This window comes from Miniopterus natalensis, chromosome 4 (genome assembly GCF_054644295.1).
Source record: "Miniopterus natalensis isolate mMinNat1 chromosome 4, mMinNat1.hap1, whole genome shotgun sequence".
NCBI classification, from domain to species: Eukaryota; Metazoa; Chordata; class Mammalia; order Chiroptera; family Miniopteridae; genus Miniopterus; species Miniopterus natalensis.
Window position 1 is genome coordinate 32,997,327 of NC_142084.1, and position 19,924 is coordinate 33,017,250.

General features: G+C 34.8%; 1 pseudogene; it reads right to left on the reverse strand.

The window, feature by feature from the left end:
- Positions 1-7,057: 7,057 nt before the first annotated feature.
- LOC148093248 (small ribosomal subunit protein eS25 pseudogene) lies at positions 7,058-10,636 on the reverse strand (annotated as a pseudogene).
- Between the last annotated feature and the right edge of the window lie 9,288 nt (positions 10,637-19,924).

Below are 19,924 nucleotides of genomic sequence, written 5' to 3' on the forward strand. Positions count from 1 at the left end.
GAGCAGGTCTGCTATAAGGCACATGTGAACACTGTATCCTGGGGAATTGACTAGGAGCTGGAGAGGATGTTAGACCTGAGGTGGCAATCTTGGGGAAAGATCCATTCCAGGAAGGGGGGTAACTTGGAAGGGCCAAACAACATTTGTGGTTAGGTGGCAAGGCGAAAAAAAGTGAATAAAAATGGACTCCAATGGTCCTACAGAAGCAATAGAAATTCACAAAATAAGGAAAGTAACCACTCTTCACTAAAATGGTGAAAATGACTAATGAAATTGCACCGTGCTATATATACTAGGAAACAAAGTCACTTTCAATATTATAAATCAAGTCAGACACCCAGAATTGTTCCTCCTGCCAAAACGGAATCACTTCTTATTGCTGGTCAGTTTCAAAATTAACAAACAGCTAAAAATATCTCTACAAAACTTTTACAAGAAGAAAAGAGAAAATTACATTACATTTCTGTGATGAAAATCTCTCCCTTACAGATGCAAGCAAAGCATATGTTTGAATAAAATTTAAAAGAATTTTTGGTTTATTTGTATCTACTTTGCAGTTTCTTCATTTTCTTAACATTGCAACAGATCCAGAAAAGAAACCATAAAATGATTTTGGGAATGAGAGAGATTATTGATGATTATATATTTTTTGTTAAAGACAATATTTACAATGAATAATCGTTGCCTTGATAAAATAAATGTTGTAAAATATGTACTTTTCTAATGTAGTGATTGAGCTATAGCATTTATTGGGCTACTTACAGTTTTAACTTGTTGGAATAATAAAAATAAATCTATACATTTTTCCTTCAGGAATTACCAAAAGGAAACTTTCTGCCATTTAATTGCATCTTTCAAAGGACTATAATCTCTTAATCACCATGAGCTGCTCTTTTATTCTAGTAATTGGTATTCATGCACATTGCATTTATATTAAACTTTTCATGTCAGAAAGTACGGCTGACTGCTGAATTAGTCTTTTCAAAAATAAAGCTTCTGCTCTTCTAATTTGTGATATATGAATCACATTGAATATCCCATCAGATATCTCCCTTTCTGGGGTTAATCTATATGTTAATGGTTTCTCTATTTTCTGTGATAGCTTCGCCTTTTCATTTATTTAGTACATTGTACTTGTGCAGTTTATATTGTTTAGAAGGGAAATCTGCCAGTCTGTGAAGAGGACAGCATAGTCTTTGATGACAGGAAAATTACATTGCGAAAAAATTATATTTCAATGTTATTAATATATTCAAATTAGGTTATAAAGCTCCATTGAAAGGGTGTTTGTGATAAAAAGACTTCTTACAGGAACTGCAAACAGATCATGACAAGGGTACAGGGGAATCGTAGGTACTTTTATAAAACTATAAAACAGGAACGCCATAAGGTCTGATGTATTTTAACATTCAAAGAAGGAAACAAGGTCAGAGATTTTAGGTAATATGTTGAGCTAGCTGATGGTATGGCAAACACAGTTCTATATCCAAAACACTGGAGCTTCAGAGGTTTTCCAAAATCCCCTCACAGCTGGACAAATACAAATAGAATATGTAAGAAATTAGGTGGGAAAGAGGAAAGAGCTGCTGGGCCAGTAGAGAGAACCCTTCCTTTCTAGAAGCTTGTAACAAAGACACAGAAAATAAGAAAATGAGGCATAAGAAAGTGAACTGAATCACAGAGATTTTTGAAGAATCTAGTAATAAAAATCAAGGTACCTTAGAAATAAGGAACATAGACTATGAAAATAGAATACCTGGGTATAATCACTTCATTCTGTTCATGCTCTCTAAGGTTGAGTTAGTTTGAAATTCCCTGTCTCAGTTTTCTCTTTAGTAAAACGTTGCTTGTCTACCTGGGTGGGGTGAGCCTTGGATACATTTCTAAATGATCTCTAAGAAAGAGACAACATTTCATTTCTGTTCTCTCACCTTAGAGCAACATTTTCAACCTTTTCCATCTCATGGAACACATAAACTAATTGCTAAAATTCTGCAGCATGCCAAAAAATATATTTTTTGCTGGCCTGACTAAAAAAAAAAAAAAAAAAGAGGTATAATTCTGATTCATTCACAAGGGACAGCTATTGTTGCGTTGGCTATTGTCTTTTTTTTATTTTTTTATTTCACAATCTAAGGGAAGAGAGATCAGTGTCCCTCACTAAATAGTCTGCTATTGTATGTTTTAAAAATTATTGTTGCACACCAATTGAAAATCATTGCCTCGGAGTCCCTTAGCACTCTGCCTTCAATGTCTCATCCTCAATGTGACCCCTGGGTGTCAGTCACTTCATCCATCCAGACGACTGATTCAGGGATTCAGTGCTTCTCTCTTTGGCAGGTTCATCTCTTCTCACTACAGCAGGCACCATAACAGGTCTGTTTACTCTCACTTTAATGTCCACAAGACAAACAGACTTCTGGTGACCGAAGAGAGAGACCACTAAAGCCCTTCTGGACAGACTATCCTGCACAGGAAAGTGAGTGTAGCTGCTGAGGTGAGTGCTTCAAACACTATGACACTTTAGATGAGGGATGGGCGAAGAGTGTAACAGGTGGAGAAATCTCAGCAACCCCTCAACCCTCATTTTCTTCCCCCTGAGCCTGAAGCTCTGAGAGAAAAGATATGTTCACACTCATCTCACTGTTTTACTTTTCTGCCTCTCGCTTTGTCTACTTCAAATTTTCATTACCCAGATAAAGAGAAGTTATTATTTTATTTGCCCCAAGCCTTAACACTGATAATAGCTTACAGTGATCTACATAAAATGAGTGTATTCTCTGCACTAGAGAAAAACTCTCTAAGCTGGGTTCTCAAAACCTTTAACTCACTAAGACAAGAGTCTGAGTCTTTTTCTCTCAAGAATTCTAGTAGATAATCTTATCCTTGCATTTCAGAAACCACTACTACTTGTATGTGTGCAGCTTACGTTATGCTTGAACTCCTTTCTAAGAGCTAGATGCTTTGGGTGCCCTAGGGTAAAGAGGGCAGAAAATCAAAAAAGAATAACAGAGTTTTTCAAAATCACATTCACTTTTATCTATTCAGTCCCTTAATAATGAAAAATCTTGACTATTCCCATGTTTTCTTATTAAAGTAAGGTTGGAATGAATAGCCTTAGATAGGTCTTCTGTGTATATGTGATCAGTTCTTTAAGGCAGAGAGTAACAGAGAGGCAGGATCTGAGTGCATTTAAAATGGTTATTTCTGTAGATAAATTGCCCTCTAAGATGCCTTACTGATCTACATCCCAACAAGCAACATCAGAGGATCATTTTCCTCATGCCTTTGCCAACAGTAGAATTAGCAACCCGCCCCCCCCAAAAAAATGCCTTTTATTATGAACATGCTATCTCATTGACATAGTTTATGCTTTATATCAGTAGAATGTTTTGGGATGCAAGTAGTAAACATTAACACTATTCAGTTAAACAATAAGAAATGTATTGCATAATGAGAAGTTTCAAAAATATGGTGGCTCCAAGCGTGGCGTGAGCAAGGCTCCAAGTCTATTTCTCTGCACTTCCTTCAGCTTGCTTTGCTCCTTGTGTTTGCTTTGTCCTCAGGCTAGATCTCATTCTGGCCATTTAATGGCCACAGCAATTTCGGTTCTTGGGTCTAGAGACAACGGTGTCTAGAGGCATAAAAGAGGCCATCTCTCCCTCATGTTCTTAAGAGCAAAAAAGAAAAAAAAAAAGAAAAGAAGGAAGGAAGGAAGGAAGGAAGGAAGGAAGGAAGGAAGGAAGGAAGGAAGGAAGGAAAGAAAGAAAGAAAGAAAGAAAGAAAGAAAGAAAGAAAGAAAGAAAGAAAGAAAGAAAGAAAGAGAGAGAGAGAGAGAGAGAGAGAGAGAGAGAAAGAGAGAGAGAAAGAAAGAAAGAAAGAAAGAAAGAAAGAAAGAAAGAAAGAAAGAAAGAAAGAAAGAAAGAAAGAAAGAAAGAAAGAAAGAAAGAAAGAAAGAAAGAAAAGAAAGAAAGAGATCCCCACAGGTTACTCTGTGCCCCTGACTGCTTCTCAATGAATATGAGCAAAGATAGCCTAATATCTAAACCAATCACTGGCAAGAAATTAGTTTATACTGTATAGATTATAAGGCTGGTTTCTACCCAAGAGGAACCAACTCCCTTGACTGTGAAAGGTGCTGGCCTTTCTTGAAGTGTGTGGCCATGAGGAAGACAGTGGAATCTGGACTAATGAGAAATTCTGTTATGGAAAAATTCCAAGGATGCTGGGTGAATGCTATCTAGGCAAACACAGTTTCTGTTATCTTTTTTGCAAGAACAAGGGAAAAAGTAACCATTCCTACTAAAGATATCCTAAGTGAAGAATAAAATGTACTAAAATAAAAATATTATAATATTATAACAAGTATATAAAGGGACCTAAACACACCTAAGGATAAAATTGATGGGATTTCCTGACACAGAAATGCAATTTATAACATATTAGTGTCTTTAACTACAAAGCTATATGATCACTAATATATTTTATGAAACTCTATAAATACACACAGATTATTAATTTTAATGTTTCAAAATATGAACGAATATAGGGCTTAAAGTATATTTTCTTCACAAGTTAATCACTAGACAAAATATTTCAATAAGATAGGAAAATTAGCACAGCAACACTGCAGGGGTCAATGTCTGGTCACTGGTAAAATGGCTTTATCAGTGAGGTTAACCTCGTTCTTTTTACCACTGAAAATATATTTGAAGACTGACAAAATCAGAGCTCGTATTTTAGAAGCAGATACTATGAATAAACATTCAATTAAACATGTAATGAGTAGAATGGTGATAAGTTCTAAGGAGAGGGAAAAGCATGCAGAAGGGTTTAGGATGGGGCTTTGGTGATCGATTAAGGCCTCCCTTAAAAGGTTACATTGCATCAGACCCTGTAAGAAGTGAGGGAAGGAGTCATGCAGATATCAGGGCTCTTTACAATTCAGGTAGACAGAGAAGTATAGAAAATTAGAAAAACAATTCAGTGTCATTTTGTAGATAAGATTTTTTTAAAAAAAGACTGGCACAATGGTGGACTTGTTCTCTTTGCAAATGTTATTTTTACTTTTACTTAAATATTTTATAGTCAAGGCCTAGTTGTGGAAACATAAAATAACACATAAAAATTTCACTGCATATTGAAATTTTCAGCTACATTCATATTCTATTTCACCAAAGATGTTATAAGCAAAAGAAAAATAATGATTACATTTGGGTACATATTTTTATTAAACAAGGTTTCTTTCTATAGTATGATCAGCACCTCTAGCACTTCTTAGGCACATCTTCGGGCTTACTACAAATGGTACCATTCTTTTCAGTGACAGGTTATGAACATTTATATGAAGAGCTATGAATAAAAAAAAAAAGTGTCACAGTTTGTAAAATACCTCTAAGGGAAAGACAGTGTGTCTGTCACAATTGAGTCACTAGAAACAGAGATCCTGCAATGGGCAGAGGTAATTATCCAAGTTCTGGTACAGTAACTCACATGGATTCAGTAAGATAATGCTTGTAACACTTTTAATATATATATATAAATTTATATATATATATATATAAATAATTTAAAGACACAAACACACACACAGGTGTATCTACATTGGGGTTGTGCTTCCTGCTGCATAGTATTAACGTTCCATTTATCTGTATCCCTATTGGCTGACATTGGGTTGCCACAAATACTCTACCTTTACCAAGGTAATTGGGATAAACATTTTTAATATTTCCTTTCATGAACCTAAATAATCTTACTCTGGGATATATATCCAGGTCTGGTATTGCATGAGTGTATCTTTTGTGCAGTTTTAAATTTTTGTTTATTAATTTACAGAAATTATTTGCATATGTCAAGTATGATATCCTGATGGTGCATTTCACAAATATCTTTTCCCAGGCAATAACGTATCTGCTAGTCTGACCCTGTTTATCTTTGTACAGTTGCAATTTTAATTTAATGCAAACAACCCACAGCATCCTTACCATTTGTGCCACATGGGTCCTGTTTAAGAAGTACTTTCCCACAAGTAGTTGGCACAGACATTCTCCACTTTGTTTTCCATTTGAAGTCCATATTTTTATTGAGTGTAAGATAAGAACCTAGTTTTATTTTTTCTCTCCAAATAGCAGTCTGGTTTTCCCAAGATTATATATGAAACATATATTTTCTTCATTAATTTTGATGACTGCTTTATCTTTTATTGATTACCATATAAACATAGATCATCTCTTACTTTTTTATTCTGAACCATTGCTTTATATTCTGTGGCTTCGTATTGTGTGCTAATATTTAGCAGGATGAGCCTCCATCATGTTTTTTTTCTTCAAACATTATCTATTTAATGATATTTATTTTTAATGTAACATTTTGATTGGTGTTGCATTTATTAGTTCCTGGTTTAATTCAAGGGGAAAGTATCAAGCATTTAATTCATTAATATGTTAATTTTTTAAATTTATCCAGATCACTTTTTAAAAAATTTATCTTTATTGGTGTATTACAGATGTCCCCCTTTCCCCCTCCATTCACCCTCATCCACCCTGCTCTTACCCCCTCTCAGTGCTTTCCCAAATCTTTAATAGAGTACTATGGTATTTGTTTATATAGTTAATAGTTAAAACATTTCCCTGATGATGGTCAGCATTCTTTGTTCAGTTGTATCCTAACGTATTAGAGCTTTCATTAGTATTAGGGTTATATATAAATATTACATTCTATAATACAATACAACTCGATGGCCCTGCACCTAATTCAGATCTAAGACGTTAAGTGATTGACTTTCATTGTACTCTCAATTCCCATTCATGAACAGAAGTGAGAGGAAAATAATCATGGTTATTACTTTTTACATGGGGGAAGAGAACATGGAGGAGATGAGTGAGACTGTCTCTAGAGAAATGTTAGGATCCTCGGGGGAGATAGACAAAGTGTCCCTGAGTTGTCACTATTCTTCCTGAACAATCTTCTTGGATTGGATCAAATATCGGTAACGTCCAGGTGGATATTTCTTCAACTGCTATTGTTCTTTTTCTTCAGAAAGCAATAAATGACAGCACTAAGAGTTACCCTTACTTATCAAAGCTGAAGCCAGAGCGGACAACTGCCCGCTGGTGATGTCACAGCATTTAGACCGGGGGCAGAATCCGGCCTGCTCCGATTGGTCTGGGGAATGCTTTAAACGGTAACCCGGTGGGACCTCGGTTTTCAATTGTCTCTGTTGGCGAACATTTCGGTTTACTAAAGCCATAAACCTGGAAGGAAAGGCTTCGGTTTTCAAACTGGCCTCAGAAGTCGAACATGCCCCCCCGGCTCCAGCTGAGGGCAAGGTCCCGAGGCCCAGCTGTGGGCTGTGGCTCCCTCGGTTTCCAGCGTTTCAGAGCTCGGAGGGTCTCCAGAACAGATCACTTTCGGAAACCCAGGCACCACTGTGATGCGATATTGACTTATATGTGATTTATGATTTGTGTCCTATTTACAATACGTTGGCAGGTCTTCCCATTTCCTAATTGCTTATTGCTGTTGCGGAAAAAAGTCATGCTACATTTGACTATTACCGCAATCTCTCAAATACTTGAGTAGTTTTTTTTCATAGTGATGACCATAGCTTCATCTATTCCCTTCCAAATCTTTTTTTTCTACGACCTTAGAGCTTTGGCAAGTGTTGTTTTAAACAATGGCAGCGAGATCAAATATTCATGTGTTTTCCTGACCTAAAAGTGAATGTCTACAGTTTTTCATTAAGTGTATGTTTACTGAATATTTGGGGGATGTAGCCATTATTAAACTAATTATTCTTTTATCTTCTAAATTATCTAAATTTCCTTTTTCTCACAGGTAATGCGGAATATTATGAAATTCCTCTATACATTAATTCCTCAACATTTTGACTCTAAACTCCTCTCTTGTGAGACAGGTTCTTGTGTGTCATATTCCAAGAGCCCAACCACCCATAAATCAAGTCTCAACAATGCATTAGATTCAATAGAAAGTCAGTAGATATATTTTTAACCACCCTACTAACTGCAGCAGGTAAACCCAGATTGCCTCAGGATATATAGCTGGAGATTTCTTTTTGGTGAACTAATAAGAAATTATTCTAAAAGTAAAGATAATACTGCATTTTTTATGTAAAGCTAAGATCAAACATGAATGTGTAGAAAACTACTTTTAGATGATTTTCCACTCCTTGTGATTAATCACTTATATGTGACTAATTCCATGTGTAAAATTTTTCAAAATCACTTGATAAAAAAAACATGTCTCTGGTCTTAAAACTTATATTAACTGTAAATGCTCTTGTAAATGTACCTTTAAATGATCTAATAAGACTTCTAATAAATGTGAATTGCAAATGTTTCTGTAAATATCAGTTTTTGAAGTTCATAGAAACAGCTTTGAAATGGCCTTGAAAATATCCCTATGATTTGGATTTATTGATAAGGAGAATGGAAATGTTAGAGTTATACTTTATTAGATTTTTATCAAATCCAAAATAATGATGAGTCCTACTGTGAAACAAGCCCAGTGATATATGATATAGAGAAATTTGTGTGTGTTTGTGTGTGTGCATGCCTAGAAGCGATTTCATAATACATAAAATTCAAAATAATATAATTATGTACTAAAAATGTAAGATGAAACTGAAAAAGTGAAATATGCATGTAAATTTGAGAAAAAGAGCTGAGTTGAGCTGAATGTTCAAAACTGTGAAAAAAATTAAAGCACTAAATGAAAGGTTGCAGTACATGTAGATAATTTTTATGCCTTGATATGGCATTAATTCAAGAATCTTAAAGGCATATTAAATATATTTAATTATTTTTATTACAATAACACATTACTTTAATTGTTAGTAATACTGGAGGGCATAGAAAATCTCTCTCTTCTCTCTGTATAAATTATCCATTTATATAATTCCTAAATGAATTAAATAAAATATTCAATAAAATCTCAGATTCATAGTGTTCATCATGTTTTCTTTCTTTTTTGGGGGGGTATTTAAATGTAATAAGAACATACAAAATAATGCTGTTAACAACTCCCCTTGTATTGGTCTATATTATATAACCGTTTATCTGATTATAACAGATGTCTTTCCTGGTGGACTTGTCTTGCTTTTTTATTTATTTTCAGATATATAATACATTAAGCTTTGGCCACCAATATAGCAACAAGGACAGTAGAAACATCAATACATTTGCTCATTGCCTTCAAGCTGTGTATCTCTAATTATAAGAATATAAGGCGACTATGGAAGAGGGGTGGCCCAACACTTTCACAAAAACAGTGGGTTAAGACACACTTTTGCCACTCACTATTAAATAATAATGTCTGTAGTCATGGAAATGTTATGATCACTAAAAACAGTAAAAAGTGAAAAAAAAAAAATTAAGAGAGACAGAATTTGTTCTACATTTTTTGGCAGTTCTTTTTACTGCTTAAATTTTAATGTCATCATATAATCTATAGCCTTAATAATGTGATATAAATGCTTTTAAGCAAGGCCTTTTAGACATTATGGCAAAGTTAGCAAGGTCACATCCTCATCAGTAAAGTTTCTAGAGTACAGAAGCATTAATTGCTTTGGTGGATTTAAAAATAAAGTGATTTATTTTGCTTTCCAATATCCTACCTGTAGGCAGCTCAGTTATTAGTAGGTGTGGGCATATTGTCCTCTAATGAAATTTTTCAAGCCATCTTTATTAAGAAGTCAGTAAAACAAAGTATTGAAATGCAGATTGCATTGATTTGCTCCAAGTTATTGCAAGGTAAGAGGAAACAGTTATCTTAGGGTAAATCAATATAATCTACATTAAAGTACATTGTCTCTTAGAGTGCCAGGAAATATTCAGTGATCTCCATCATAAAAGTGGCCATTGTGACCACCTTATGTTGTCAGTCCTTAAATTTATGTTCCTAGCACCTCAAGGTAAGCAAGAGTTGTAAACTTCACAACCTAAATTTAGTTTCCACTGAGTTTCCCCTCAGTGCTTCCAGTTTCTTATCAAGTAGGGAATCAGTGTCTGAATCATTTTATCTTAAATAGATATGAATATCCAGACTCTAAATATATGTTCAAAGTATTAATGTTTTAATATCATTAGGCTCCAAAAACATATTTTTATTATTATTTCTTTATTATGACATCTTGGTTTTATTAAGTATTAACATCTGAAAAAATAAATATATGGTTTTACTCTGATATTTCTTTTTTTTTTTTTTGATTTAATAAAATTTTCTTTTTCAAAATGTATAGCTGATGGGATCTTTTTTTTCATGCATCCAACAGCTGGGGCATCCCCACCTTTGGTGTTCCTGGTATAAATTACTTGAGCTCTGTGCTTTGAAGCTAGTTTAGTAAGTCCTTTACTAAGGAGCTCTGGGAGGGCTGTCCTGGCCAAGGAGCCACGGATCTTCTCCCAGCGACAGAGGGGGTTATAAGCTGATAGTTGGGAACTTTCTTACAGAGTTTGTCATATGTTGCATTGTCGAACAAGACTAGGTTACTGAGCTTGTCCCGAACTTTGCCCTTGGACCACTTCTTTTTTTTGGCTTTGCTCCCAGGTTTGTTCACTGGGTCTTTGTCTTCCTTGGCCCACTTTCCAGCATCTTCCTTCTTGTCCCTGGGCTACATGGAGAGACTTGGGGAGCAGGGCTACCCTGCTGCCTCCACAAGACGTTGGACAAAGTGCTACTTTGATATTTTTTTCCAAAAAGCCTCTACAAGTGGTGCAAGTGAACCTTAACTTCTTAGTAAGCCAGAGGAACTTTGCTTTTAATCACTCTCCATGTAATGCTAATTTCTTTCTATGAACAAAAATGAACTCTGTAGACTGTGTTGCTAGGAAAGAATAAAACAGCAGATGGATTTTTTTACATTATAAATACATAAGAAGGGAATAAACTATAGGAAACTTAGGCCTTGGCCAGCATGGATCAGTGGTTAGAGTGTTGGCCTGCACAATGGAAGGTCTTGGGTTCAATTCACAGTCAAGGGCACATGCCTGGGTTGCAGGTTCAATCCCCACTTCTGGTTGGGGTGAGTGCAGGAGGCAACTAATCAGTGTGTCTCTCTCACATTGATGTTTCTCTCTCTTCTCTCTCTCTCTCTCTCTCTCTCTAAAAATCAATGGAAAAATATTCTCATTCTTCAGGGTGAGGATTGATATACACACACATACACACACACATATATATTTATATATATATATATATATATATATATATATATATATATATATATAAAGCTTAGGATGTCCATTAAAATCTTTATTATGATATATCATAAAAATCTCTGCATTTTTCAATTTGTAAAACTTCTCAGTGTTCTCAGTAATAAAGGGGAAAATGTATTTCCCATCACAAAAGATGTCAAGTGTCAAAGAAGGAAGTATAGAGAAGCAATGGTCTATGAAATTGTGCCCATTATTGCTTCATCGACTTTTATCTGACTCTCCTGAGAACAGGGATGAGAAGAGAAATTCTGGGTCTTTTAGAATATTTGAAACAGTCCAAAAATATATTATAAACCCACAAACAGAATATTTTGTAAAACTCTTATAATTAACAAATTCGGATAACTAAATGAGTAACTCTAACTTGGATTTACTTTCAGTTTATGTTATTATAACTCAAATATGCATGCAGAATTGCTTGACAATCAAACCAAGCATTCCTGATAAGTGTGCTTTTAAATTTGTCATATTTTCTCCGTTTGCTTGTTGTGGAACTATTTATTAGCTCCCTACCTAAGAGCCATTCTCCTGTTCTGATACTCTCACAGTACCTTCATTTTGAAAAAGAGATCTCACAATGCCCTGGGAAATTGGACCCATCCCCAAGTCCTGACAATAAATAATAACTCTTCAAATTCAATCATAGCAACCACATTTCCTTTTGTGATGATTGATTTAAGCGTGGGGGGGGGCATCATTAAATTCTGTTCAGTGAAATGTATCCTAATATCTGATGGAAGAATTTAGGGGAAACATTGCCTTCCCATTAAAAGAGAAATATGTAATGGAGAGATTGCTTATCTCATCTTTGACAAGAAGAATTTGAGAAAGCGATGCCTGCAGTGGGTACATCTATCTTGTGACCAGGTGTGTAGAATAAATGTGCTAGCTATGGCAGCAGCAAAATATATCTCCAATATTAAAACAGAAAGAAAAAAAAGCTAAAATCATCCCTAGATTCCAAGCACCCTTCGGGTTTTTGTCCTGTTTCTCTACTCTTTATATGACAATTACATAAGGTTTAGACTATTTTTACGCTGCTCTTTGCACTTTCTCTCCCTTCAATCCAGTCTTTCCCCTGCTCAGACATCAATTTTCTCAGTGCTGGAAACCCTGCGGTCCCTTTGCTGCTCTCCTTTTACTTGTCCGGTCAGAGGCACTCCGGATAGACAACCCTCCTTGTGAAACACTTTCTGCCTTGGTTCATGCGACCCATCCATCTCTAGTTCTCCTCTTTACATTTGCCTGTTCTTTGGAAGCCCCATTTTGCCTTAACTACTCGTATAAATGTTTTCTTACTAGAACCTCTCCCTCTTCCATTTCTCTGTCAGACTCTCTCCTTAAGCGATTTCATCTATTTCTATGATTTATGTGTGATTTTTTAATGACTCTCTAGTTCTTATGCCAGACCAGAGCTCTCCACTGAGCTCATAATAAATATGCTTAACTATCTTCTTGACATCTCCGCTTGTTTGTTTCATAGTCATGTTAAATTTTAAAACATACAAAATAAAAATCAAGACATTAGAAACTATCATTTTTCCTGCCATGGTTTTTTATTGGCTTATTTTCTGCCTGCTTATTATAACATATAGCAGCACAGAGTTAGAAAACTGCTCAGTGGAAGAGAGTTTTGCTGATGTAATGCTCAACTTGGAGTGCTCCTTCCTCCGATGAAAGTTACAGGTGGCCGTAACCCGGTGGCAGCAGCAGGTCCTAGATCCCAGACAGGGAAGTTAAGCGTCTCTAAGGGGGAGTAAAGACAAGGAAGAGCAACAGTTGTTCATATTCTGCAGAACAATTATAGCGGTGGAGCTTATTTTATGCTTAAAATTTTTGGAAACATATTCAGTATCAGGAAGGATCAGGAATTGAACCTCTAAAAATGTAGCCAGTGCTTATTTCTAACTGAAACTGGACATTGGCCAGATAGGATACACAGAGGCTGAATGCACTCAGCAGTTAGGAGTGCACTGCAGAAGAAAAAGGTTTCTGTGAGCTGTGCTTCATTTTTCCCTCCTCTAATGCATGCGAATGTGAGAACAGAAGACAATGTTGTGGTAATGAATGAAGCGGAGGAAACAGCCCAAGCACAAGGAGATTCACGTTAAAGAAATTTACAAATCCCTTCTTATTGAGAAATGTATGATGTGTCTCAAATGCCCATGATAAGCATAAGTGTCTGTAAGAATTGCATATTTATGCTATTCCAAGTTTCAGATTTAATTTTTCTGAATTATTTTGATGTCTACACAGTCCTGAGGTGAAAAGCTCTTTTCAGGTTTTCCTAGGAACATATAAATAACGTATGAAAAATGGAATAAAAATGTCAGTGCTCACCCAGCTGGCGTGGCTCAGAGGTTGAGCATTGACTTATGATCCAGGAGTTCACGGTTCGATTCCCGGTCAGGGCAGATGCCCAGGTTGTGGGCTTGAACCCTAGTTCGGGGCGTGCAAGAAGCAGCTGATCAATGATGACTCTCTCATCATTGATGTTTCTCTCTCTGCCTCTCCCTTCCTCTCTCTGAAATCAATAAAATCATATTTTTTTAAAAAGTGTCAATGCTCCTGGCAATGGACCTGGAAAATTACACTCTGAACATAGCATGGGTACTTGTGATTAAATTACAGAAATGGTTAATTTATAGATTCCTAAAAAATAACTAGTTTGTTAAGTTGATAAAATTATGTGTTTCTAGAACAGAACTGAGAGCAGAAGGGACAATATATGGTATTATGTAAGAAACTCTAGTGTAATAAATGTATGTATGTATGTATTTACTCATTCATTTATTTATACTTTTATTTTTCACTAATGAAGCTGTCCTTGGCTATATCATATAGTAAGTTTAACTTTCACTTTTCAAAGAAAACTGCCAATTTTCCAAAGTAATTATATCGTTCCCTCCTGCGAGATATGAGTGTTTCCTTTCTTTTACATCTTCAATAATAGTTTGCGATGGTCAGTCTTTTGAATATTAGCCAATGATTGAGGAAGGATGTTTTATTATGGTTTTAATTTGCATTTCTCTAATAATAATGATGTTAAGCATCTTTTGATGTTCTTGTTGACCATTCTTAAAGTTTTCTTGTGAATTACCTATTAAACGTTTTGTCTGTTTTTTTTTTTAACCCTCACCCGAGGATATTTTTTCCATTGTTTTTCAGAGAGAGTGGAAGGGAGAGAGAGGGGGAGAGAGAGAGGGAGAGAGAGAGAGAGGCAGAGAAACATCGATGTGAGAGAGACACATGGATTGGTTTCCTCCTGCACTCACCTTACTCCCCTTACCAGGGCCGAGTATCGAGCCTGCAACCTGGGTATATGCCTTTGGCTGGAATTGAACCCGGGACCCTTCAGTTTGAAGACCAACGCTCTAGCTGCTGAGCCAAACCCGCCAGGGCTAAATGGTTTGTCTGTTTTCATACTGAGTTGATTTGATTATTGACTTGTAAGAACTCTCAGTACAAGTTGTTTGTCAGATATGCATGCAGTGAATATTTCCTCCCAGAACCTGGGACTTGCTTTTTCATTTCCCTGTTGGTACCCTATGAAAAGTAAAAGTGTTTAATGTTGATAAGTTCAATTTATCAAAATTTTCTTTTAGCCTGGCCGGGCTTGCTCAGCAGTTGAGCGTCGACATAGGATCCAGGCGATCAGGGTTCAATTCCCGGTCAGGGCACATGCCCGGGTTGCGGGCTAGCCGATCAGTGACTCATCATTGATGTTTCTATCTCTCTCTCTCCCTCTCCTTTCCTCCCTCTGAAATCAATAAAGATATATATATATATTTTTTAAATTTTTTCTTTTATATTTTGTGCTTTTGTTTTCTATTTGAGAAACTTTTGCTCACTCCAAGATCACAAAAAGATCTGCTTATATTTTCTTCTAGAAGTTTTATTCTTTGGGATTTTATATTTTTAAAATACTCTCACATTATAAATGGCTTTCTTCTTTCATTAATATAAATATTAAGATAAAGAATTATCTATTATATTTTAAAGTTTTGCTTATTTTATTTTTTCAGAGGTAATAATGATGATGAAAGCAGCTTAATGATTATAGAGAATTTACCATAGTCCCGAATTCTTCTACCTGAAATATCACATTTAATGTTAAAGACAATTATATAAGATACATTCTAATAGTCCTGTTTATGCAAAACAACTGAAATGGAAAGAGTTTATGCTTAGAGTCACTCATCTAGCAAGTGATGCATTTGGGATCTTTCTAAGCCATACATTTTCATCAGCAAACCCCATTTCATTGAACATGCTATCTCAAAAATGCATAATTATTTGAAATTTTTTCTACTGCTTTAATAGATAAAACACACTTTTAACTTTTGATAGTTGACCTGAGACACTCCAATTAATATGCATAATTTAAAGTTTTAAAAATTCATATGAGAAGTAGTTTACATTAAGCTTATTATTTATTCTATATAGCTACATTTTGTTTATATTTTTATTTGTGGAGGTGTATATATCTTGGGTTTTACTTTTGTTTTTCAGAAGAGAAGACACTATGTGCAGCCAGGGACTCATCATTTCCCTCTTGAATTGGTCGTTATGGAACGGTGCTATGTAAAGGTGGAAAGACACCAATTTGGGTAAACGATTTATTTAAAAGTTGTTGTGGGGTTTTTTTGGTAAATTCCCCAAAGATATATTTCATGTGTTTAAAACAGTTCACTTGTCTCTGTCTTTCTTTGTGGGATGAATGCTGCGTATGTAAATGTAAACCCACACCATCAGCAGAATTATATATACTCAGTCATTACTCACTCAGCTCTTCTAATTCGCATGACAGTTGACACCGGTTTTGAGATTTTCCACTCATTTAAGTGAATTTGAATTTATTTTTCCATTTTTTGTGGACATATTTCTATACATTGAAGACAAAGATGGATGGAACTAAAGTAAGTGGCTAAGATATATGTCAAATAGATCTGAAATGATTTCTATAGTGACATTTTATACTCAAAAATAATCTTTAAAACTTTTCTAGAAATTTAGGGAAAGTGCTATAAATTTTTGGAAAGTACTGAATGAAAAATAATAAACTGAATAAATTTCACTACAGATTAATTTGAATGTGTTTAATAAAAATAAGTTGAAATCACCATATTTGGTACATTACACTGATTAAAATTGTGGGCTCTGTCTCCAACTATGTCAGTTTTTGATTGTGTTAGGGCAAGTCACCTAGCCTCTTGGTCTCAGTTGCCTCTTCTGTAAAACAGACATAGTAATAACATATAACTCATTGGATTAGTATAATCTTAAATAATTTACCTGTGAAGCACTCTGAACAGTGTCTGACACATGTAAAGGGTTAATAAAGTGTTAGCTGCTAATTATGATTACAGATTTCACATTTTTGGAAAACAATAGAAAGACATGTCTCTTTTAGTTAGTATTTATTATGGTCACACCAAGTTTTATATATTTATCTTCTATTAGCTTTTAAAATACATAATCTTGCAAATCTCATTATATATATTAAAAAATATTTAGAGGCTTATTCCCTAAAATTTGTGTCAAAAGTCAATTATCAATTGTTTTATCTATTCCCACCCCACCCCCTCTCCATATACCTAATCTCTCATCTCTCACTGTATACATATATTATCACTCCCTTCCCAGCCAATGTTTCCCAAAGTACAATCCCCAAGCCACCTGTATTGAAAGCATCTATGATGCCTATTAAAATAAAGATTCCCGGGTCTTACTCACAGTGATGTTAATGAGCTGGGCTTTGGAACAACTGGGGACTTTGCATTTTTAATACTTGCTCCATGTATATTATGTACACAATAGTTTAAAATGCAAAGTTTTGAAAAACTGATCTATTCATCATTTTCCAAAAGTTCATTTCACTTTAATTGATAAGTACCCTCCTTAGGGACAAATAGCTCTGTCAGTAATTATGCTCAATCCTCAAAGAATATCATGACTGCGTTAAGCTGGATAGATGTAGCATCAGCTGATATTTCAAATCACACTCATCTTTCAAAGTCTGAATGATCTGTCACTTTCATGTCTATTGGAATGTCTTCCAATCCTGCAATAACTTTTAATAAATCTCATTACCTTTTCTTCTCTTTTGAGTCTAACTCACACTATGCTAACATCCTGCAGACAGACAGAGAGCACAGCTATGACAATCAACCAGGCAGAGCTGTCTGAACTGTAATTGGGTGAGTTACTGCACAAGCTATTTGGCTTCTCTGGGTCTCACTACTATCACCTTAAAATATTTACTAAATTAATTATGATTTATATAAACTGCCTAATTCATACCTTGCACAAATGAGTCCCTCAAAAAATTTAGTTTCCTATTCTTCATTCCTACTTATTTTTAAGCATTACATGTGAGTGAGTATGTGTGTGTGTGTGTGTGTGTGTGTGTGTGTGTGTGTGTGTGTCCCCAACTAGATAACTAAACTCTTAGGACTTTGTTTTTGTGTCATGTTGTGTCTATATCCTAAAACAAATATTTCATAAACAGTTTAATTAGTGTCATATTTAAAATATTACTTTAATAGTGTGTCAGAGCTAAATTTATCATTTTTGTACATTAAAATATATACTGATTACCTGTTTACATATATATTGTCTTCATTAGCCTTGAGCTCCTTGTAGGAAGCCAGGCACTGTCTTATTTGTGTATCTCTAGTACCTCCAATAGAACCTAGTATAAAATAACTTAATATGTATGTGCTGAATGAATGGATAGATTTTACATTTCTAAAGAAAAAATTGAGACAAAATTTAGAATTCAATAGCTTGTTTAGTGTTGGAGCAGAGTAATGCTTTTTTGTTCTGTTTTGTTTTGTTTTTACCTGATTCCTAATGTGTGTGTATAAAACAATTAAGATCTTTACACATTCTTTGCTATTCAGTTTAGCTTTTGTGTCATCCACTCTTCCAATGTGGAACCTGGCATCTAGGAGCTGCTGTCTGGGTAAATGAATGAACAATTAATTAGGTTGATGAATGTTTCACAATAAGGACATCCTGGCATTAATTTACGAAATGGCATTTCAAGAAAGCATAAGAATAAACATTAACATAGCTTATACTCTCTGTATATAATTATATGTAATGACCCATGATCACAAAAATGTGGCTCTACAGGAATTAAGATTCAGAATGACTTAGCAATAAATGATCAATAGTCAAGTTTTTAAATTTTTATCTAAATGGTTATCATTTTGGTCAGAATTGTTACTTTGATAAAATGTTGCTCACAATTGTTGGGTCCTCTGTTGAGACTATGTATAGGTTATGCATATATGCATATAAATTCTTTGGTTAATCTCTTCTACCCACTCACCCACCCTCTCCTTCCCCTGAGATTAGTCAGACTATATTTGTTTAACTGATATGGACAAAGTAATCATTTTAGAATTTCAATAAGATTTACAAGTCTATGATATTTAGGTCCCAATTCATCAAGTGTTTGTTTCATGCCTATTCTATACCCTGAACCATTACTGTCCCACCCTGAGTGAACTTCAAGAGAAAGTTTCAAAATTGATCTAAATTCTCACTGACTCAGTAACACCTCAAGTCCTTTTCAAATGTGTATTCCCAGACCCATACACACAGAAATTTCCAATGTGTACGCACAAAATTGTTCCTAGGAATTTGCAACATGGACTTCTGGGGTTCTTGAATATACAAAAATTTGGGAATCACTTAACTGGAAAATAAAGTAGATTCTACTTTTGCTTATTATTTCATACTTAATTATAATATTGCATAATTGATGATAAAACAGTGCCTTCTGTGCTTTCTATCCTCTGAAGTCTGAATAATTTTAAAATAATTGAACCATAAACACATTTTGGAAGTGGTACTTTATCCCAGCCAGCCAGCTCCACTATACTACTGGTGGAGCATATATTTCTTAAATTACCTGCAAGCTACTAAAAGAGATAATTTTTCTGCAGGATACAGGCACTATTTTCTTTCCCACTTTCTGTATTGCAGTTACCAGAAACTTTGTGATACTTGTTTCTTCTTAGGAGCATTAATCTTATTTTGTTTCTACTCATTTTGAAGGGGAAAAAAGCTGAAAAAAAACACACCAACAAAACTTAATTATTTCAAGACTTTTACTTTGATGAAAAGCAGTATTTGTATGTATCTGTGAATAATTTCTATAAGAAAACTCAGAGGAAACAGCTACATTACAGGTCTAATTCTAATCTCTTTCTAGTAACAGTCAATGAAAGAAGCTTAAAAGTATGTGGAATGCTTTTAAAAATAATTTTCATATTTGCAAAGTTAATGTACTTGTATTATTTTTGAAGAGTTTAAAAAGAAGCAACTTATTATCTGTAACATAATTACTAACCAAAAAAACCAATTAATCTATACATATTCATTGTATGTGTTACCTGCCTGTCTCTGCAAAGCATTGTGCTAAGACCAATAAAGAATATTAATCCTCGGAACGATGGGGAACACCAAGTTAGAATTAGGCACAGTTTCTGCTACTTGGAGTTTGAAGTTAAAAATGGACATGACATGACTAAATCAATACATAACTCTGGGTCTTTTTTATGGGTAAAGAGGGACTCAGTACACGAAATGGTCCACTAATTTTAAAGGGTGGGAATGAAGAAGAAAAGTCTAAGTAATAGGTGACCACGCAAATGTTGGATAAGGGTGTTCAG